Here is a 24,210-nt window from a genome sequence, read left to right as displayed (position 1 = left end):
ATTACAGAGCGAGAGAGAAGCGTTCAAAGGGAATGCAGCTTTTAAAAGCTGTGTGGTGGAAGCAAAGAGCTGGGACACGAGTTAATGTTCGTTTGAAAATATTCAAAGACTGTTTCTTCAATAATGCCTGTAGAGCAAATCTATGAATCACAACCATAACATCCATTTACCACTCACAGCAGTAGCTCTGCTCTGTTTGGTGCAAGTAATGATGCAGTCAGGGTTATAGCTGCTCCTTCTTACTGTACAGCTACACTTTACCAGTTAGAAAAAAACCCTTTATGCTCATGTAATATCTAAAAACCTGATACAAACACTTGAAGCTCCCCATTATGTGACTACTTTTATGCTTTAGCACACAAGTGGATAAAACATTGGTCATTAATGTACACCAGCTCTCTCAAATCCATACCCCTAACAAAGCCGACCTCTGACATACTCCATCAAACTGTCCTTGCTTTTTCGTTCTCGCAGACCTGCATAATGACAAGCTGTTTCCATACTTTTCTTCATCATTTTAAATTATTAACATAAATTGAAATGCACATAAATATCTGTTATTTGCAGCTATTTTGAGCTGCTTTCCTTTTGAGACTACTCTATTTCAAACAAGATCAACAGCTTTCTGGGTGTAAGTGCTGGAAATAGATCCAAGCAACTGATTTAGATATTAGTAGTTTGATAAATCGCTTGTAATACAAAATTCTGACCTTGAGCAAATCTGTACACAAGAGACTTTTATAAATGACAATCCTGACCACTCATGGACTTCGAGTTTGTCTTCTAGCATTTAAAGACCTAAGCAACAGCTTTAAGAGATGGCTCTTCTCTCGTCTTATCGTCTCCTCTCTTGCTCAATGAGACATATTTTCTGATGTGTCAACGACTCTCACTTGATTAGCTAATAAGGTGGAATTACACATGCACTTGTGGTTAATGCTTCAGCGTTGTGTATTTAAATGCTCAGCGGGCCCTGTTACGTTGTAGAAAATTGAGTGATTCGTCTGGTATTGATTGTTAAGAAACACTTTAAAAATAGGTTTGAGCTTTCACATATCCTAGAATAAGATCATCTAGATTTTCTAATATATTTGGCAGTTTTAATATTGAGTAATTTTTCATATGCTTCCCGAAGTCTGGTTGTTGTTGTGTTGTAAAGTACTGAAAATACCCGATCCAAGAAGTATAGTTAGTCTTCAGCTGTATAATGAAGGGCACCACTTTAGGGGACATTTACTACTTTCAATGTGTTACTTGTGTTAAAGCAAAAGTTTTTTAATACGTGTGAGGATATCTTTTAACAGCATTTTCTTATTTGATGATGCCTGACAGCTGTGAGGCTTTAATAACTGCGTTGTAGCATGAAATAAATTCAGCATGTGAAAGCACCTGCTTGTGTCATTACTGAACTTCCACAGTGAGAATTTAATGTGGGCAGTGAGAACTAAAAAAGTAGACAATTTATCTTTAAAGTAAGTAAAACTATTTATTCAGTTAGGGCTACTTCTGTCAACACTGAGGATGTAACACTTTAAGGCTACAAATAAGACTTTCGCACTCCATCCTTCTATCTGTTTATCCAATCATCCAGGCTGGAGCCTATCCCATCTAACATTGGACAAGAGGGAGGATAGGTCGCCAGTCTACCGCAGGGCTAATGCAGAGAGTTACTCGTGCTCACATTCATACCCAAGGCAAATATGTAGATCCCATGCAGGCACATGTAGAGACCAACCAGAAAGGGCACAGCTGTCCAGTGGGTTTGAACCACTCAGAGCCATTTTGCTGTGAGGACAATCCTAACCGCTGCATCAATGAAAAACATGATCTAAGCACAGAATTATTTAATATATGAAAAGAAATCCACAGTTACTATGGCCAATATGGGATTCTTCTTCAGAAAAACTGAAAACTTCTAACATATTTTTTCTGTTATCCAGCTCAGGTGTTGCATGGAAATGTTTATGCAGCAAGTCTTACAGCGTGAGGGAAAACTCAGATGCTAGCATTCTATAGCTGACAGACAACAACGTATGCACTTCAAAAACATTCCATTTGAAGCTCACACCCTAGGATTTCCTTTCCAAAAGCACAAGTATGTCTATATAAATGAACTTTTAAATTGTTTAGCTTATATGGTGGATAGAGCCAGGACCGCTGAGTACTAAAACATGTCTCATACTAAAAGGATTGAGTCAAATAGACCTATCAATAAACCCCAGCACACTTCAAGTGCATCTCTATGTGGTTAAGCTAGCAGTTCATCTCTTGGTCTGTCCTTATCTTGCTTGTTTGCCAGACACTTAAGTGGCTGTGTTCTGTGACTTTGTTTCTGAGGGTGAAAAACGACTAGTAATTATGCCTGATAGCCAGCGGGTAACTGCAACTCAAATAAGATAAGCGCTTTGCATGCAACATGTTCATATAAGCATGCATGACAGAAAACTTCTTCCTCCATGGTGACCGTTTCCGATAATATATACAGACTTGTCTGTATATATAAATTACAAGTGGAAATGCTAAAAAAATACACAAATGGGCCTCATAAGAATTTAAACCACATAACTGACAATAACTCAGCACAACATTCCTATAGCTTTGTCTTATTCACGTTAAAACGAAATTATCTTCAAAAATTAGGAAAATGCTTAATGTGTCAGATTTCTGGCTGACGTTATTCATTTGCTGAAGTCCTGGATTCTCTGTGTTTTTGTTGTGTTTGCTTACAGAGCTTTGTAGTTCATTTAACATCTACAAAACATTTATGCCAAAGATCATGAATTAAATAGATTTAAATCGTTTTTTTGATGTGCATGTTGCTCTCAAACACGTTTAGTCTGTAAATTCTGTAGCCAAAAAGAAACTGACGTTCCCCATCAAACATTTTCTGTCCCAGTGATTGAATATTAAAATATAGGTTAAACACAAGTGACATTTCATTCCTTACGCGGAAGAAAATAAGCAGAACTTTATTGGGAAAATTTAATTTAAGTACAAAAGTGTGATCACTCGTGATATCATCTCTCCAGCTTAAAAATAATAAAAAAAAAACCCCAAAAAAACAAAAGCTCTTAAACTCTTAAGCAGCCTAGTACATACATACACACACATGCCCTTGTACAGTTACAAAACAAGAACAACAGCTTGTCATGGAAGTACAGTAGGTTGGCAGGGGGAAGAATACAGTTTTACTGCTCTGACTAAAATAAAACACGAGGACTCTGTGGTCCACTGTGCAGCTGGAAAGACAAATATTATTTTTTTTATGAGCAAGAGAAGCCTGGGGACAGACTGTATAAAACGCCGTAATGATTGAATGGCTGAAGTATTAAACCTTGTAACTATGCCTGTTGGGCCCTGACCCGGACAGGGGTGGAGAAGAGACTAGTCCTTTTATAGCAGCTTGATAGGGGAAAATCTACCAGTGCACACACCTTTCAGATGCTTGTATCAGCTAATACAGTGACATACACACCCCGGGACTTACCTTGGCAAAGGATTTGCCACAGTAAATCTTTTTGTTGGAATGGATACTGAAGTGAATGATTAAATCTGAACAAAAAGCCTTCAGTTCCCTTTAAACACAACAAACTGTAATCAGACTTTGACCCTCAATATTTTCCTTCTTCGTGATGCTGGCTAAAATTACAATAAAACACGTTTCAGTAGCCTTTTCGTTCGTTTAATCTTACAGACATTAACAGTAAATATTCTTTATGTAAGTGTTTCACATTTATATCTGCAAGTCATCGCTTATTTTTTTTCTGCATACATATTTTAAATATTTTTTTGCATTGATATTATCTCATATAACAATAGCAAATACTGGCTTTGTGGCATTGGATATACAAGTGGAGCTTTGAAGCTCAGCCACTGTGGGGCACCATCAGGTTCTCTGAAAGTATCACACATACAGTAAAAGCTGGGACTTCCTCCACTGCTGAGGCACTTTGAACTGTATGCTAATGTTGACATACCGGACTTGCAGCACTTAACTTGCAGTGATAAGTTTTATTTACAATGGAGAGTGATTGCCATCATTGCTCCAGCAAAACTGACACATCCATTCATGGTGCTGCATGGAATTTGCCAAATTCTAGGCCGACCCAGTGAAAGGACAGATAGATGGATAGTTGGGTGGTATGAAAGCAAAGGGCAGAGGATCATCCAAGAATGTAAGATATGTCAAATGCAACCACGTAAATAAATAAAGGTAGCCAGATGTATGCATGACTCTCTCCTTCGCACACACACCTCTGATGTCTGTACCTATCAAAATCACAGGTGTCAGAGACCGACAGGTGGTTATGGCAGAAATACACACATGAACACACACATACACAATTTGCAAACCATGAACATAAATACAGATGTCACATTAATGTCCCCTCAGGATTTAGACTCAAGTAAAACACGTGAAACTGCAGAAAACCGTCATGTGCGTCTGACATTTAAATAAAAGACTCAACTGTCCTTGTTACACTTTGCTTGCTCATACACCCCACTTCAGTGTGTGCATCTTGTGTCATTCTAGTGCATATGTGTGTGTTCGTGAACGTCCCTCTTCGTTTCCAGCTGCACCTCTCATGCTGGGGCCTCCTCCTGGTAGCCATTATGGGTGTATGTGTGTGTGTGTGTGTGTCTGTGTGTCTGTGTGTGTGTATATGTGGGTCTGGGTGGTCTAGTCCCGTCTTCTTCCTTCTAATAGTTTTATACTGTTCTGCCCTGGCGGTGCCCGAGGGCAATGGAGGTCTGGGAGGAGGGAGGTGAGGTAAGGCGGCGGGTGTTGCAGAGGGGGTGTTAGCGGCCCTGGTGAGAAGAGCAGACGACAGGCCTAATAAAGCTTCACAGGGTCTAGGCCCATCGCTCTCAGCACTTCCTCCCCGCTGCCCTCTTTGCTCCCTTCTGCCCCCTCGGTTCGCCACCCCATCCCACTCCCCCCCAACGAACACATGTGGTCCAGCCCTAATGGGACCCAGCTGGACTTCCACCTTCTCTCTCTTACAGATCCCAGCTCTCTTCCACTCAGTGTTCAGCCCCAGATGGCACACCTTTAGCCAGGATGTTCATTGCTTACGGATGTGTTTTTCCTTTTCCTTTTGCTGTCTTCTTTTCAGTGTCCTTCAGCTTTTGTCCAACGGTTTTAAATTCAATTTTATTATGGCTGTCTTCCTCACTTCTTATTCCCCCCCTAGAAATTCTGTTCTTATTTCCTAGAAATAAGAAGCAGGTGGTCAATAAAGCCAGACAAACAAAATGAACAACAAACTGCTCTTTCTGTGTCACACATGGTGATGCACAAACAACTCCAAGCAAACAAACAAAAAACAAAATGTATTAATTTGCAAATGAGAGGAAAAAGCACAGAACCCCCCCCCCCCCCCCCCCCCCCCCCCCCCCCACCAGCATGGTCTACACCAGACAAATATTTAGACTGATGCTCAGTGAGGTCAGATCACTTTTTTTCTTGTGGAAGATTTGACATCATTTGTTTTATCTGGTGTTTAACATTTGGGCTATGAGGTTTTTCTTTTGAGAATGATGCTATTCTGAACTGTGCCAACTAAGGAGAAACAGCTTTTGGGTCTAATTGTTTTTTTTTTTTTAATGAAAATAAAGAATTCTTGGTGACAGTCCGATGTCTTCCTGTAGCATTTAAAATTTTCTGCACTTCTACACATAGTAAAACTATGGTAGTACTAGTACTTAACACTTTTCTACTGTGAGTACTCAAAGCACTTTTTACTACAAGCCACATTCATGTCTTAGGCTAAAATATATATTTCCTGACCAATTGAGAAGTGGCTGCTGGATGCTGCTGACTTTGGTAAGTTATATCGGCTGCAACCAGGGTTGCTGCAACCAGGGTTGCTGCAACCAGGGTTGCTGCAACCAGGGTTGCTGAGGGTTGCATGAAAGAAGGAGCTGTGAAAATTGGCAGGACCAATAAATTTGCCTTAGTGTTATAGCCGATATATTTCAAAAGGCACAACTTTTACTCACAGTTTCACTTCTGCAAGTCATTGTTGAGTGTTTGCAGACAAGTAAGCATCTTGCATGCAAACCACAGGCAGTCTGCTACTGAGATTTTCCACCTCTTTGTAACTGATTTCAGCAACCTCCAGCAACCACTCACCAACAGGTTGGGGAATACAGTTTTTCTTTGCGGTCAGTGGTTTCGATGACTGGTCTCTAGGGATGTGGACTGGGGCCGTAACTGCCCAAACTCAGACTCTGATGGGTGGGGTCCAAGTTCAGTGCAGACTGCAGGAACCAGGGATTGTACTACTTACTCTCTGATTGGTGGATGAATAGCTCTGCCTCTTAAAACACTCCCATGTCCAATGTTCTCATTAATTGTAGTATGATTAAGTATAGTGTGTTAATCTGGCATGCATTCACTTTATCATTAATATTTATTTCCAGTCCTAAGCTGTGAGTTAAGTGTCCAAGCTTTGGGAATAGGATGTAAATTATTCCAAATTTGTTATTTGATGCCCTTTTTAAATAGTCCTCATCATATCAACAGTGGCCTTTGTGTAAGTGAATTTTGTTGCTGTGCTTTTACAAAACTTCTTGGATATAGAGAAAAACCACCAAGAGTTTCTTTTTAGTTTGGTCTTTGTCGCTTATTTTGTTGTCTTCTCCACTTTTTCTTGGTAATGTGGTTTTACTCAAGTTTCAGATTTCCCAAGACAAGCAGTGGGACCAAACAAGGAGGAGAGAACTCACTAATGTCTTCTATTCATCTTTTACCCGTCCCCAGTCCCCAAACCGATGTTTGTTTACTGGTCAAACTCCCTACGGCTTCCTTTCTGCGGGAAATTAACATGGGGAGGCATTTGTTCCCCCGAGCTACTCTGCTTCATCTCTCTGGAGTTGCAGTCTCAGTTTGTACAGTAAACAGGGCAGTGCCAATTGCATGGCCTTGAGTTTTTATGGTACCAAGACAGAGAAAACAAACAAACTAGAGAATTTTACGCCACAGTCTGTGAAACATTCTCACAGTGCCACAGGGGACAAGTGTTGCCAAGTTCCCTCAGCTGTAATTCAAACACATACACAGGGAAGCCTGCTGATGTGAAAGTAAATACATGTACTTGAATTTACACACACACATGCAATATATAACGGGTGTCATACACAGAGATTACTGATAGAAGTGTTTTTGTTATGGATGACTTCATGGCACGGCATTCTGTTTTTAAAAAAAATTATTGTAAATATTTAGAACTTTACAGGAGTAAAACAGTGACAGTTGAGACACAATGTTTTATGCAGTTGCGTTAAACCCTACCATAATGGCAAATAATTTTTAATTACTTCCTCTTTGCAGCAGTGTCTGCAGTAAGAGTGGAACTATTATCGTAATCACACTGGGGACAGACAGCCCATGCTGCACAGTTACCATAACGTCTTATCATTCCCAAACCCTAACTAGATGTTCACACTGATGAATAACTGAGCTCCTGCTGTGTGGTCCCTCTGTGGCCCTTGCAGCTGGTGTCATAGCGGTTCGCCTCCATGTTAGAGATGAGAAGGAGTTGGGTGCGGCAACACTGCGTTTGTGTTCTTGAATTCATTATCTCTGACCAAATCCGTCCCCTGTGATCAGAGCAGTCAGAATGGCAGAGTAACAGGACAGGGAAGTTGTTCTTCCTGTTCATCTTTCAAACTGCATCTGTGCTGCACGCATCCACGCGCGCACGTGCACATACCTTGTTTAAGTGGGCTCTGTGTTGTAAACATCTGTAGTGATTGATCCAGTGATTGTAGTTTATTTAATTGATGCTTTTAACAAAGTAACATACGGTCTCTGCGAGCCACACAATTGCATGTTGATTGCTTCATACACAGCTCAAAATTAAACAACCTAAAAGCAGAGAGCAAAGCAGAACAACTATGTGTACTTATGCTAGTGACCTTTTTGTTACATATAATTAAATCCAAAGCTAACTTGCGCCCTATGGAGTGGACTTCTGTTTGTAGCTTGTGAGTTGTTGCTATGTACACAGTGATAAGTGCGCAGGTTACACAGTGCCTGCAAAATGTCAACACAAGGTGGGCAGAAGAAGACCTGTCAGTAAGATTTTATGCATTGTAAAGCCAAGAAGTGTCCTTGGGTATGCGTGGCCGCTCTGCCGCAATTGGTCCATGAGGAAATATGTAAATGAGATACACCTTTCAAAACTCTTTGTAGTACTTTGCTAAAGTTTAAAAGGAGCTACATGAATACAATGAAGGCCATGTACCAACAAATTGCTGATCAGCCTGTAAATCTATTGTTCCTTTAGTGAACTTTATATAAATGGTCTGCAAGAAGTTTGCAAAACAGGATACAACTGTGCACTTGTTGGCTTCTGCGGATTTACATCAGAAGGATGGTGTCCATGTGTGTCACGATGAACATGTCACCTATTGCAACTTGTCTCATTTTATCATTGTTAGCCAACTTCAATTCAATTTCATTTTATTTATATAGCACCAAATCATAACAACAATCACCTCGAGGTGCTTTATATGTAAATTAAAGACCCTAAAATACTTCAAAGAAAACACCAACATTCAAATGATCCCCTGCAAGAGAGCACTTTGCAACAGTGGGAAGGAAGAACTCCCTTCTAACAGGAAGAAACCTCCGGCAGAACCAGGTTCAGGGAAGGACAGCCATCTGCTGGGGTGAGGACAAGAGCGGAGGTCTACGGCACAGCAGAATTAATTACACATTGCAAGGCTTTAGGTACAAAAAAAATCGCAATTATTTAACACAACGACTGCACTTTTGAAACAACAGCATTTGTTGAACATTTGTTAGCAAAAATTGCACTTGTGTTTGTTCATCCTCAGTGAACTGTGTGTGCTTTCCTTGATGACTAAAGCCTCTTTCTGTCATTTTTGCTCTAATAGAATGAAACCTACCACAAGAGTTAGGTTAAATTCTTAGGTGTAAAAGCCCTGCGCTATGAAGAAAAAGCATGTGCTGGGTTTAGAAAAGAAAGTGGCACAATAATTGCTTTATTTCCATTTTCTTGTTTACATAATTGTCGACAACTATAATTGTACTTGAATATAAATTCCAATTAATTGCACAATCTTATTAGAAAGTCAAATCATTTCTTGTTTGGGCTCTTTCAAAGGAATTGCTGACAAAAAAAGAAAAGTGTGGAATATTGCCTCAGTAATTCTGTGTGGCTCTACAGCAGGAGTCTGCAACCCTGGGCACGCATGCCACAGTTGGCATGGGAAGGGTTAACTGATGGCACGACCATAGCTAGACTAGTCATCTGTGATTTTTCGTTTTTATGGGCTGATGTTTTTTTGTTTGTTGTTTTGTTTTTTTGTAACGGTATAAACAATGAAAGGTGGTGGATTGGCCAGATGCTGGCCGATGTGTAAAATGTAAAAATAACTCAGTTGTTTGGTGGTTGCTATGGCGGAGCTTCCACAGAGGCCAGCAGGGGAATGAGGGAAAGGGGAGGCTGGAGGAGGAGAGACCCGAGGCGGTGAACTGAACTTCAAGTAAGAAGTTATGACCTGCAGTCTATCTGGGCCAGATATAAACCAAGATTAGGTGGAGTTAGCTGACTTTTTACAGTCAGTTACAATAACTCGTACTGCGTACTAGCTAGCATACCATACCATACCATACCATACCATACCATACCATACCATACCATACCATACCATACCACCTTTATTTATAAAGCACTTTAACATAAAACCAGAGTTCACAAAGTGCTGTACATGCTAAAAGCATAAGTAAAGAAAATTAAAATGAGATAAGATAAAATAAATAACTAAAAAGAAAACTAAAATAAATTGAAACATGTCAAAACAAATGACGGAGTTTATATTCAGCTGGGTAGGACTATGATGTTACTGATAGTGAACTTTATTTTATTCATAAGGTTAGTTAGTAGAGTTGCCAACAAGACAAGTAACACCAGGATCCTTTTATATGTAGCTGACAGCTGGTAACTGTGCAGGGGCGGGTCTAGCAAAGTTTTGCCAGGGGGGCAGGTAGGGCATTAACAGGGAAAGGGGGGCACAAAGAAATACTTTTCTTTTTTATTGTTATTTAAAATGTCTCGCTTTTAATAAATAATTATCTGAATCTTACAACCAAAGTTTTTGTCTGATGTAAAATGTATAGAAATCATACATATACCAACAAGACAGTGTGCATCATTGTCACAACAGCGTTTATTTTCATTGTTGTGAGGAGACCATAAATAACATTCGCATGTTGTACAGTTCATTTACTGTTATGGATAAAAAGTGTATTTTTTTTGTTTCAAAATAGCTGATAACTATTCGCTGATAGCTGCCAACATCTGTAAACAAATGTAATTCTGTAAAGTTGTTCTATATAGTGTGTAACTGTTCATATAGAGCATTATTACATTTATTGCTAATGCAATCATATGGCACATTGACTTGTGAGGAAATTTTAGATGGCACTCATCATAAAAAAGGTTGCCGACCCCTGCTCTGCAGCGAAGGGGTTTGCACATGTGCCTAACAAGCAAAAAGATCTCTGGTTTGATCCTTGGAGGAGACATAAATCTTTGTGGGGTCGCGTCAGGAAGGACATTTGACATAAATATTTGCCAAATCAAACACGCCGAGTCACACTCTGTCCCTTCTCAACTCAGTTTCTCCACTGGCCCTCTTGGAGGTGGCTTTCCTGTGGGATTGAAACCATGACTCTTACCCCTGACTTTCATACATCCACATATTGTGGAGCAGAGGAGGCCCCTAAAATGTTTATGTGTGGCAGACGCCCAGGCTAAACAGGAAGGGACAGGAGACCGTCATTTGGGATTCAGAAATCAGACCTATACCCAAAGGGCGCCCCCTCAGCATGCCTCAGGCTTGCCATTGGTCATACATGATCACTGTTCATAACACCTGTAAGTGACTTCATATAAGTCAAAGCCCCGCTGTAAAGGGATTTGTGTTTGCACCTGCAATATCGAGTCTGTACTCCTGTTTGCAAGTCGACACCTGGTGTGTTGCAACAGTCGTGCCAGTCCAGGCAGCAGGCAGACGGTACACTGTCCATGCAGAGCCTCATGTGTGCTATTCAGACAGAAAAATAAATAGTGTCAGAGGACGAGAGGAAAGCAAGTATGTTTGAAGTCGGGGAGCTGCAGAGTGAACTGAGAGACAGATGAATCATCCTGTTTCAGAAACCTGAACGCACCCTTGTTAAGCAGAGGTAGTATGTTTGCGTGTGGCAGCAATAACACAGTTCTGAGACTTGGCTCTGTGTGTACACATACGCCAGTGTAACTCTACACACGACTCAGATGACGTCAGATTAGCATTAAGCGTGAGTTTGAGCCTGTGTTTATATGTGTGTGTGTGTGTGTGTGTGTGTGTGTGTGTGTGTGTGTGTGTGTGTGTTGAACAAGATGTCTGGTATTGTTTTTTGGGTAGTAAGAGAAATGTAAACAGCGGAAGGTAGTGGCTAAGGGAGAGTGGAAGACCAGAGACGTTCCATGCGTGGGTTTGTGTGTATGCATGGGTGTGCGGTAGAGGGATAATGACATCAGCGGCTGGGCAGGGAAGGGGTGAAGGGGCTCTGGTCAGTGTGAAAGTCAAGTCTGTCACACAGACGTTGTGCGACTGCAAGCCACACTCACAACAGAGCACTCAGCCACTGGCAGTGGTTTGAGGGCTGGCTGACGGTGGTCTGCCAAAAGCTGTCAGCTCCGTGGCAGCTTAAACGTTTCAGTGCAGCAATCTGGACTGACTGAGAAAAGTAACAGTCACAGGAAAGGCTGGCATTGGATTTCTACATTAAAAGGTTTCCATCTCAACCTCGTGGCCGTATGAAGTTAATGGTGTGTACTTTTCTATGGTAAATTTAACATTTTAAAGCCAATCAGATGTAGCTGATTGCGATTTTCTCTTTTAAGTGGATTTTCAGTTGCTTTAATTAATTTTCAACAAACTCGGTCACAAAAAAAGCCGAGCAGAGAATCCCTGTAATCTGCGATGCAGTTCTGTCTCTTGATCGGCAGTGTGGCTGTGTGCCAGCCCAGTGTGGATGTTGCCAGTTCCAGCAGTGAGACAGTGTGCAGAAATGCCCACCTGTTTCCCTTCCTTCAGTTTTTATATTTATTTATTCGAAATGCTACCGTGATAAGTGCTTATTTTGCACGGCTATCAATTTTTGGGAATTTAGCCTTTATTTAAATCAAAACCCAGACAGACAGTTATTTCGCTTAACTGTCGCTTTTCTTGAAGAAAGTTGAGCTTTAACAGAAGCCAACTGCTTATATAGCATTTACGGGGGTTTTTTTGCAGGGTGGCTTACCAATCTGAACCTAAAGTGACCTACAGAAGCCCAGTAAGTGTTGCTCTGCAGCTGAAGCAATATCCTGACCTTCCTGACTCTTGGAAAGTGTAGAGAATATTCCCCACAGGCATCAGTGAACTATTACTTTCATAGTTTTGTTTCATAAAGTATTTTGGTAAGGACCACCACTGAGCATCGAGGTCCAAATGCAAACTTAGGAATGATGAAATTTCTCGTAGTGCGGGACTCATTGGTTCTTTTTCTCCTTCTATCAGAGGAGGTGGTCCTTGCTTTTTCTGTAGTCCGTCTTTGATCCCTCTCTCTTCTTTTCCTGCAATTCACTCTCCTGGAACAGACAAAGACTGTCCTTCCAACAAACGCAGCCGCTGCCTTTCAGGGCCAAGCGTCAGGCTGTTGAAGGAAAAGTAGACAACCGGAGAGGAGCAGGGGAGCAGTGAGGACAGAGAGGAGAAGAGCGGCAGGGAGAGGAGAGAAGAAGAAAGAAGAGAAGTGAGGGGACGAGAGGAAAGGAGAAGAGCATGCAGTTTCACCCACCCCGGAGGTCTCCGGCAGCCCCCTGCTCTCAGTACCCTACCTCCAGAAGGCCTTATTCAGAGACTCACCTAATGAACACTCCTGCCCTCATTCAGCCCCACAATGGAGCCCTCCACAGCCATTGAGCCTGCTCACAATGGAGAACATCGCCCCAATTAAACCCCAGAGACAATGAGCTGGGGTAGGTGAAGGGGTGGAGGTGTGTGTGTAATATGTGTGCATATATGGGGTCGAGCTGGGAGGTCAGCAGGGTAATGAACAGGCCCAACGTAGTGGATCTCATTGGAGGTCCACTGAAGTGCTGTTGCCTCTGATGTACTATTTGGATCAGTAAGAAGCAATTAGGTGCCCATTGCCAGCACATCCCAAACCTTTGTCCTTCCCCAAGCACATCTAGCATGTGTGCTTACATATGTGTGTTTGAAGTACGAATAGGAAGGAAAGAAGGCAGTGAACGAGGGGAAATCATAAATAAACTGCCTCAAACTTGATTTCTTCAAAACTAAATAAAATGTCAAATAAGTGTTTCTGTGTTGCAGTTAAAAAATGTCAAACAGTCATCCAGCTGTCAAAAGGTTTTGCCAGATGCCAAAAAATAGATTCTCACAGGAGTTGTGCAGTACCTTTAGACATATTTTAAGAAGATCTGGCATTCAGACTGCATGTGATCAAAAACAGGGAAGATGAGATGAAAAACAGCAAGGTACGGCAAGGTCGGTTTAAATTCATATTTAGGCATATGGTGAACAAAGGGAGAAAGAAAGCACAAAACCACACACATAAAAATGTATTAATGTGTCTTGTGCAGGAGGGTCTACGGGCTTCCATAATGTTGTATGTGTAATTATTGACATTGATGCTCAAAATACAGAGTCCGCAGAGACGTGACATTTGACAGAGGCAGAGGCGGGCAGAAAAGCCAACAAAGGGCAGAACAAAGGCAGAAGCTGGGCCATGATAATGCAGCTCAGTGCAGATCCCTCTCATGAATATGGCAGCTGTGGTGGTGACTGCAGTAAAGGCATTAATGTGCGTGTGTGTAAAATACATGCACGTACTGTATTCTACTGCATGCATGCACTAGCATTATGTGCAAATGTAATTTGACCCACAAATAATGTATGTCCTTGCACTTGTGTTCTATCTCAGTGACAAGTAAATGTATTACTATATCAAACACAGTGATGTTAAGGCATTTATGTGTCTCTATCTGCCTGTGTTGCTGCCCAGTGGGGCTGAAAAGTCAATCAACTAGTCTGTCAGGAGAGCAGGATGCATATTCTGCACAGGGATCAATACCCTTCACCCCTGAGGCTCTTGCTTAGTCAGTGGGGGTATTGCAAAGCTCCTTAAATCCCTCGTACTTCTCTGACAGCTGCCTGCCGGGAATACTTCTCTAAGTGTGTGTGGGTATATGCCTGAATGTGGGTGCAAGTGTTCATTTGGACTCTTAATGAAAGAAACACATTTGGCGCAGTGTTATTATTATAATTAATGCTTTTCAGCTTGGTTTTGTCTGCATTGATCTGAAAAAATGTAGTTTTAAAGTGGATGTGACTGTGTATTTCAGACCAAGTGTATGTGTGTATTTGTACGTGTGCTTCTCTACCTTCTAATGTTTAATACGTGTCAAATTCCTTTACATTTTTATTTATTTTTGTTCGATTCTTCAGTAAAAATTAATTTTTATATATAAAAATCCACATATCTTTCAGACAGTAAACTAATAGCTGTCTTTGTCCTCGTGCCTAGCTTCCCTTTATGCTGTTCAGGACTAGCCCCCATACTCTACCCAGGGAATTTTTCTAGCTAGCTCCACTTTGTTCGGGATCTCATCTGCCCCCAATTTACTTTCCTAGTGACCTCCCAACCCTGACCTATCAGTGCAGCGTTCCTTTCTTTATTGCTGAAAGCCATATTGTTTTCAAATGAAAAAGGGACATAAATACTTGCTAATATTCTAGAGTCTCACTCAAGTGGAACTGAGAGAGTAGTAAATCAAAGGCCAAGAAGAGGAGTCCAACCACTGTGCCCATGTGTGCTGTGGTGAGCTCCCTTTTTTGTGCATGAGAGTGTGTTTTTCTTTGGCTGTCGGGGAGTGTGTGTTTCTACAGAGTGTGGGAGGGTGTTCTCTCTTTCTCTTTTTGTTAATCTCTTAATCTCTGTTGTCTTCCTCACTGGTGTTGCCACAAACCTCCTTTTCTCTTCCTCTCCAGTTCCTAGGAGGCCACAGGAAGAGAGACGTAGGACTGCCAAGGGACGCTGACGATGGTGGTGGGGGTAGAAATTTGGAGGAGCAGGGTGTATCATGTTCTCTCTTTCTCTCCTACTACAGATTTATGGGGGCTCAGTCCTTCTCTAAATATTTGCCTTTCCCCCTGTACTGTGGGAGATTGATGGTCTTTGATGTGGGAGGGGTGGCGCAATAGAGGATTGAGGTGCAGAGGCTCAGGGTGTTGGGATGGAGGATGGAACGAGTGTACGGATAGGTAAAAACCAGGCTTAAGGCCACAGAGGAGTCTGCTGTTATATACAACTGTGTCACCACAGTGCATGTCTGATATATATTGACGTTACTGACTTCTGTGTACTTTTATCGATATAGGCCACCATGTTTTCCCTGTATCCACCATATCTTATAGTCTGAAACATAATATAATTGACGATCTGATGGTTTTAACATAAATGTTTTGGAATAATAGAACAAGGTCTGCCAATTACATCTTCCACTGAGGATTATGTTGGAAAGACCTGAGCAGAACTGCTAATAATAATCCTATCCAGAGTCAGTCATAAGTTACAAAAACATCTGTTATGAAGCTAACTCTCAGTCTTTCCCAATCTCCTTTTGTAAATAATTGGTTTCAGATTCCCAGTTCTGTTTCCAAATCCAGCAAATGTTGCATCATCTGGAGTTAAATTTGTCAGCGACTGTTTGCTTTTTGAATACTGTCCTTGCTTTCGCTCCCCCAACACTAATTGCACACTCACCACAGCAAAGGCCAACTTATCCCAGACAATGATGTTTATATGTATGTAATTTTCGTAACTGCGCAGCATAACAACCCCATTCTCTGTCTTGTTTTCTAATCAGTTCAAATAAATCTTATATAGAAACGCAGCCAAAGTAGTAACTGCACTGTGAAAGCAAATAATTGCTTTGGTTATTAGAGCTGAAAGAAACATAAACAAGTAATGTCAGCTATCATGGTGGTGGTGACATAAACTTTTTTTTGGTTGCCTTCTGTGTGCTGCACAACTCTATTTTTGCACTCAACACACACACATGCATGCACATACAAACCCTCCACCCAGTGCACCCTACACATCTCTTCTACTTTTCCCGGTTAACAGCTCAGTGTCAGGGGGTAAGTACTGGGGCCCTGCCTCTCCACCCTGCAGAGGGGGGGTTAACACACTCACACACACACAGACCCCCCCCCCCCACACACATAGACATACATACTCTGATTTTCATACCCATACACAGAAAACACAATATGTACTGTAAGTAGAGATGCTTTTCACACACATACGTAGGCTAAACTAAGCTCACCTCTGGTTCCTATTTACATCCCTCCTCCCCAGGCAGCTATTGCTTCAGAGCAGTGCTATGTTAGTGACAGGGAAGGAAAAGGAGAGGAACAGAGAGGTCATTCCGATGACTAATGGCAGAATTCACAGGAAACTCCAGGAACATTCTTCCTCAAATTATGCTATTAGCTGCTTTGGGGAGCAGTAACAGAGAATGAGGGGAGGGGGGGGGGGGCAGCCATGGATAATATATGTGTGTGTGTGTGGGAGGAGGGGGAAGGTCTTAAAACAACAGAAACAGAAAGAGAAAGGAACTTGTAGCCGTTTGGCCTCCCCTTCTTTCGCGGAATGCAGTGCAGTGGCATTTACACGTTCACAGTGATTTATTGGCGCTGACGTTCTCCCTCTGTCGTTGTCAATACAGGCCTCTCAGAGCCAGGAAAAGGCCCTAAGCCCAAGGAGACAGTGGGCCTAAGCAATTCTTCCTCTCCGCCTGCACCTGTTCCCTCGGCGGGGGAAATGAGAGCCAGTAATTATGTGTGAAAAGGGCTCTGCCGGATAGCCGGTGTGATAGTGTCAATCCGCTAATGTTTTGTATTGGAGTCTAAATGATCCTATGAACATGAGGGGAGAGCTCTTTGAGGATTTGTGTCAGTGTGTCACATGCAAGCATTTACATGTGGTTGATTTTGCAGTGTTGTGTGTGTGTGTCCATGCATTATTTTTATATTTACTGTGTGTATCTTGGATTTTTTTTTTCTTATACGTTTCACAGAGATTCGAACTAACTGCTTGCATTGGAAGCACCTATCAACTACAACTGTGGAGCTGTGATGTGCTGAAGAGGTGGATCAGGCTCCCAGCAAACAGAAATGATTCAGTGGAGAGGATTCTTCCAAGGTACAGGCTGTGTTCAGCTTTTGTCCTGACTTGGTTGCCTATACTGCTCTACCACTTAGTATTAAAACTGTAGCCTATTGTGTGTAGTCAAGTGTTCCTAGGACCACAAAAACTAGTTAATGGTTCCTGTTTCAATGGAAGCATCACTTTTAAGATTCACTTATTTATAATGTGCCTGCTGTACCTGGTGTTATCTCAACCTTAAATAAACCGTCATTATTTAAATTCCTAGTCAGTACAGGAGAGACTTTATCTGTAAGTAATGTTAAATTCATTTTTCTACTGACAGTGTAGTTTGAAGATGCTTTGTTTGGTTCATGTTCATGTTACTGTCAATTACAATTTGGCATCTGTTTTAAATGCCTGTAACAACCCGCTTGGCTTAAATTACATTTACTCCCATTTAGATATTTTATAAATAAGTAAATTTTTATTTGTTAATTTCTTTTTAATCTGCTATGTTGTATTTTACCAAACTGCCAAAGCTCACTCTTTAAGTTGGCTCTCTTTTTAATCTTTTGGTGTGCATGTGTGCAATGTGGTCACGCTTAGCAAATGTGAACATGGTAAAAACTGCACACTTGGACTAAAATTAGGGATGGTGTCCTCATTGGACTCACGGGTAACATTACTAACACCACGGCTTAGTGAAAATGTTGTTGTTTTACTGAAAAATCAGTATTTTAACATACCAAAAATTGGCTTATGTAAGTGGCTGACATCATTGCTGGCATTTGTGCTTGTACTGGTGTATTATACATTAGCTAGCTACCTTGTGTTCTATATGCAGTGCCAGCCATGACAGAAACAAATAAAATGCTAAAACTTTGTTTTCCCCTCCCACTCTTTGGGGTTTTTTTCATATTCAGAGACTGCTGTGTAAAATATTTGGAAATGCACAGGAGGAATTGACAAAAATGAAAAGGCCAGTTACAATAGATGCAATAGATAATTAAATCATAAGCATAAATCCCTGGTGGCCTACATCAAATATACTGTTGATCAATCTAGTGGTCTCTAAAGGAGTCCTTGTTAGATGGTGTGTGTGTGTGTGTGTGTGTGTGCGTTTTTTGTTTGCTTTTTTACATCGTTTTAAATGATGTAGATTATTTATATATAATTTTGATTAGAATTCAACTTTATTGTCATTGCACATGCCACAAGTACAAGGTAATGAAACGCAGTTTGCATCCATCCAGAAAGTGCTTTAGCAATAATATAGATATTAATTAATATATATATATATATATATATAAACTCTGCGATACAGGGGAAAAAACAAATAGTTTGGAGGCCTTTAAAGCCCCTGATAATCCTGATGGTACACAGAGAGGGCGGATACTGCAAGTCCACAAAAAGGATATTTTTGTTCCATTGGCAGTCAGAACCTGCTTGTTAAGCTGTTGTTTAACTTGTTGGTGCTTAATGCTGAGAGGTATTTGTTCAACATTTAGTACTTGTGTCAGGTATTTCCATCACTTGTTCTCATGGTCACTGTTTTAACTGAGCTCCTGAAAAACTGTGTAAAGGCCTTGAGTTACTATATCAACTATCATGAGCTGTCATTTATTGAACTTTGGCTTAACCTATTTTTAAACAGTTTGAACACTGCAGTTTAAATAAAGTCAAGCAGAGCCTGCAATAAACTCCAAATAACAAATCTTTCAGGACCTTAGGCTTGTTCTCAAGGCACCGCTATTATAGATTCCCAACTTGGTGTCATCCATTTTTTGTACTGACACAGAAACAGATAGGAAAAACTTTTGAAGAAATCACAAAAAATATATCCCTGGTATCACAAATGGAAAGAAAAATGATTATTTTCTTCACTGAAATGCTGACTTTTGCTGTCCTCATGGCTGATCTAATAACAGATGAATCTGCAAAAGGCTTTCAGCTGTAAATCTGGGTCAGATTTTTCCTGCTTGAGTGTGACTTAAGTTGAAAATGGCTGCCGTGGGAATACGGTCAGCTATTAAATACCAATTTCTGTCCTCCAGGTATACTCAGTAGGCAGAGGAAAGTTGTTCTTTCTAACTGTGGAAGTTTTGATGTCTTGGCAGTGGAAGCTATAGAGTGGGAAAAGATTGTGTTCTCTCACTCATCCATGAGAGAGACAGGGAGACAGGAAAGGTTATTTCAGTTTTGCCAGGAAATCTGTCTGTATTGTGTGTGTGTGTGCATGCATGCGCACACATGTGTGTGTATGTGTGTGTGTCAACAGCAGTCAGCACATACAGGAAACCACAGAACGCTAACATTTGTCTCCATAAAATGAGGGAAAGGTTTTGCTCCACCTGCCTGATACAGAGAAAATCACAAAGCTCAGTGGTCAGACAAAATAACCAATGATTTCTGCAGCCACCACTAACTTTATAAGCCATCTGACTGTGTGTGTGTGTGTGTGTGTGTGTGTGTGTGTGTGTGTCTGTATGAGAGCAACACTGTGTGAGTCATAGCAAGACTGCAGGTGATTGGTCAGGAAGTGGTCATGTTATTATCTCTAATTGAGGGGTAATTGTGGAGCTGAGTTTACCGTACTGTATGTGTTAGTGCGTGTGTGTGTGTGAATGTGTATGTGTATCTTTCTATGTGTCTGTGTTTGTGTTTAGGTGTATGCAGAGTGGAAAATTACATCTAGAGTTTAGGCTTGCTGTGATTAAAAACAAAACAGAGTAAACACTGGGATTTAGTGGGCAGCAGTGGGGATGGTTGAACCTTCTGTATCCTGTATATGTGATAGTGTGCTGCTCTGTGCGATAGCATGCAGCCTTCATACAGGCAGCCAACTGTAATGGGTGTTTTTATTGTTATATTTGATAGATTTATCAGTCCTATAAGTACTACAAGTCCATACAAAGATGGAGGGGGGGAAAAAGACGGAGCTTGTCACCAATGCGATGAACTTATTTTCCTTTAAAACATTTTCATAATGTTTAAACTGCTAGTTTATGTCTATTTATACAGAAAGGGAAATATATTCACTGGCAAAAAATATTCCGTCTTTAATCTCAGAATGGTAAAAAAGTCATATATATTATAATGAATATAAGTAAATATATATATATATATATATATATATATATATATATATATATTTATTTATTTAGTGAAGAAATTACATTTTGCTTGCGTTGATTAAAGCATTTAAAACTGCAATTTAACTAATGAAACCTGCAAACTCACCACATTGAAAATAGACAGAACTCTTGTTTTTTTTTTCTTTGCAATTTGACAAACTCGTTAAAGTTCAGGGACGCATTACAAACATAATTTAAAATCAGCGTAGCAGGACGGGGGGATATGATCTCTTTTTGCTATACCTATTTTTTTTCAGTGTCAAAACACAACACCATTATTCCCCACAATGCCAGCTAACTGCCAGGAGTTTAATTGGTTTTTCAGATGTGTTATTTTAGTGTCAGTTAATGCAACTTATAGGTAGGTTGTAGGAATTGCTCAGAGATGAGGTGCGAACTACAAATTACTGGAGATTTTGTTGCACTGTAAGACCAGCGTGCAGGATTTATTCACGTCTAGCGTTGAGGTTACAGAGTACAACCAACTGAATACTACACTTAGGAGAACTTGTAGTAGCAATCACTTCAGATGGGTTAAAATGTAAAAGGCATTCTCTGTATCCAGAATAAAACATTCATTGTAAACTAATGAAAACACAGTGATTTATTGGTACAGGTGATCATACACTAAAGGAAACATACATGTAATTTCTGATAATGCATCCTTTTCCATAACTAATATATCTAATGTAGGGTTAAAGGGGGGCTGGGGCTCATCCCAGGGGTTGGAGGTGCACATTGGACATGTTTCTAGTCCATAACAGGGATAACAGATGCCAGTTTAGAATCAACTGTTATCCCAACAATCATGTATTTAAGCTGTAGGAGAAAACCAGAGTACTCAGAGGAGACAGGCATGCACAGGGAGAAGATTCGTCTTCTTGCTGTAAAGCAACAACTATTGCCCTACCTATCAGTATTATGTCACGTGGCTTGTAGCTTAATTTGCGTCGAATTGTGGGTAAGAAAAATATTATTTTGCATGCAGTTCAGTTGTTATTGGAAAATAAATGTATATTTCACAAAAGTAATTTATAGGACACAGAGTGGTTTGTTTTGGCACCATCGTGGCAGCTGGTGGTTGTTCTCAACATTGTATGTGTTGTTAAGGCTTTTAAGCTCAAAGCACGTTTCAGTCTTTTTTTTTCTGTCCCTGTGGTCAAACTGTCCTGTATTTCTCTGCAGTGAAATGTCCAAAAAGAGTATTTTCAAAAACAGATTGATTGTGTTTTTTTTCTTTCTTTCTTTCTTTCTTTACTCATTCTGTGTCTATGAACTGAAAACCACAAACACATTTCATTTTTGGTCCTCAGCATGAGCAGGAAGAGCTCCCTTTACTGATTGATGCCCCATCTCACTCTTCTTGCCTTCTACTGGTTTGAACCCCTAACCCTCCCCTCTCCAGATAGCTGTCTGTTCTCACCTACTCTGATCAGGGATCTAATTGAGGGCAATCATTCAGATAAAAAGCCCCATATACTGCTATGTGTGTGTGTAGGGGTGTGCGTGTGAGTGGGGGGCGATCCTCTGCTTCTAACCCATCCAACCCGACCACCTCCCCTCCTCTCTCACTCTCTCCACCACCATTAAAATGCCATGCAGCTCTCTCGACCCGTCTACCTTACTATCCCCCCAACAAGCTTTTTGTGTGGCACTGAGAAGAGGCACTGAGGCTAAGAGAGAGTGAGAAAGAGAGAGAGACATGAAAAAGAGGCAGGCCAGCTTCTGTTGTTGACTGGTACCATTGTGTCGGACCTCTGGGAGCACCTCCTTAACATCAGGAGATCCAGAGTGCTTCCAAAAGCGCTCTACTTTTAACTCCTCTTAGTCCACCCATCCTGTCCACCCGCCCACCTGCATCCGCCCACAAATAATGACCCCACTCAGGCTCCAACCTGTATCAATGACGCTTGATTATTCATTTTCATTTATTTATTGATTCATTGTGCATTTTGTCCTCAATCTGCTGCATCCAGGCTATGTACACAGAGACTCACAAGTAGAAAACAGCTGCTGTGCAATTCTTAAAGCTCATATTGAACTGTGACTGTTCATGTTTAATTAAAATAGTCTTAAAGGGCATTCATTCATTCAGTCATTCATTCATTTTATGTCTGTTATTGATCGTATGAAGTATTTGTTATGGTAAAATACACCGTAGTACTTATAAGACACTTTTAAGTGTTATTGTTCTTGAAAATAAATAGTAAGGTTGGTTATCCTACCACCGCCAACCCTTATGGCTCCTTCCATAGGGGTTGGACCTCAGGAAGGCAGACCCATGTGGCTGAACTTAGTCAGGCAACTCACACAGGAGGAGTTTTAACTTGAAGAACCTTGGGCAGGATACAGAACCTAATTTATCCCCAATGCATCCCTCAGAGTGTGAGTGTATGTGAATGTCATTAAAAAGCACACCTAGAAATAAAAGATTGTATGAATGTATGCGTGAATGGGTGAATAGTAAGAAAGCACTCAAGAAAGTGCTCAAAGCAGAAAAGTGCCAGTCAATTTATAATGGGGATCTAAATCCTTCCACCATGTAACGGTGGCGATTCATAAAGTCAGATGACAAGGCCTTGGGAGTCCAGTTCTCAGTGAGTCAAACTGGCTTTTGGGGCAGTGAATACCACCTCTCTGGTGCGGGGAAGAAACCCAAATACTGGTCACATCCAGTTAGGTTTAATGCACAGCAAGGGTTCTGGAACCAATCTATGTCATCTACATCAAGGAGAAGTGACGTGTATGTCCCATGTTGGTGACTATACTTTGGGGGTTTTTTTGGGCTCTGGCTGTGCTTATTATGAATTTATGTTCTGCACATTGGGAACACTCAGTAGCTCCATAGAGAAGCCTGCTCAAGACTACTTAAATCTTAGAAACACAAAAGCTCACCAAAGCAACAACCTTTTTGTAATTTCCTTAAACTGCAAGATACTGAAATATTTGCAGTGCAAATTTTCTTTAAGCTTGAGCCACAGACTTCAACTACAATGATACTGTGCATCTTTAGATATTTGCAGCTATTGCAAAATCCCTCAACATTAAGAGCAACCTACTGTCCCCTTTCAAGCTCTTTTCTGTCTCTATATGCATTCACCCAATAAGAGCCAGTGAGGGTGTCATTGTTCTACAGCTGGTAGTGCACCTCCCTGAGCAGAGGAACACGGGTAGGGGGGCAAAAAGGGGTATGGGGAGACTCAAAGGGTAATAGGGTGAGACAGGCTGTTGTCGAGTGATCTAACCCCATTTGGCACCACTTTGCTCCACAGTCCTGTCTATATGAAAGAGTGCAGGAGTTTTCTAGTTCTCCAACTCTCCTTTTCAGGTGCTTTCAGTTGTTTTTCAAGTTTTATTAGCATGAGATCGTTAGATTTTTGCATTAGTTATGCTTTGCCTGAGTTCCTTCATCAATACAATATCATGACTAGGGATGGATATCGTTTAGGTTTTATCCGATACCGGTGCCAAATCGGTACTTTTGAAACGGTGCCGGTGCTCAAACGGTGCTCAAACCGGTGCTTAAAGAATGGAGAACACAAAATTGGTCCAAAAACCTCTCATGTTCAGCTGGTTTTTTGTAAAAAGATAACAATGTTAGCCTTTTCTGCAGCTATGGGGCATATATGGTATCACTCTTGGCTGGAAGCAGTGCTTAAACAATGGAAAATTTTGTCCAAAAACCTCTCATGTTTAACTGTTTCCCACTTTTTCTTTGGTCATTTTAGCCTTTTTGGCCAGGGTGAAGGGAGTATCTGCCATCAAACAAGAAGACAGCCGCATGTAGCTATGATGATGTTTGCTAGTTCACCTTACATGCATTAATGTAATAAC

The 24,210-nt window shown here is 40.9% G+C and overlaps 1 long non-coding RNA gene across 1 annotated transcript in view; it reads left to right on the top strand.

Annotated features, from left to right (window-relative positions):
- Nucleotides 1-24,210, top strand: part of LOC113015621 (uncharacterized) — a 111,458-nt gene that overhangs the window by 8,858 nt on the left and 78,390 nt on the right. Inside the window, exon 2 of the long non-coding RNA XR_003271139.1 lies at nt 17,172-17,296. This is a non-coding gene — a long non-coding RNA (uncharacterized LOC113015621). The remainder of the gene's footprint in view (nt 1-17,171; nt 17,297-24,210) is intronic.

The sequence above is a fragment of the Astatotilapia calliptera genome, chromosome 23 (assembly GCF_900246225.1).
Source record: "Astatotilapia calliptera chromosome 23, fAstCal1.2, whole genome shotgun sequence".
In the NCBI taxonomy this organism is placed as follows: Eukaryota; Metazoa; Chordata; class Actinopteri; order Cichliformes; family Cichlidae; genus Astatotilapia; species Astatotilapia calliptera.
The sequence above is the reverse complement of the archived record's forward strand: the minus strand, read 5'-3'. Positions and strand labels throughout refer to the sequence as shown.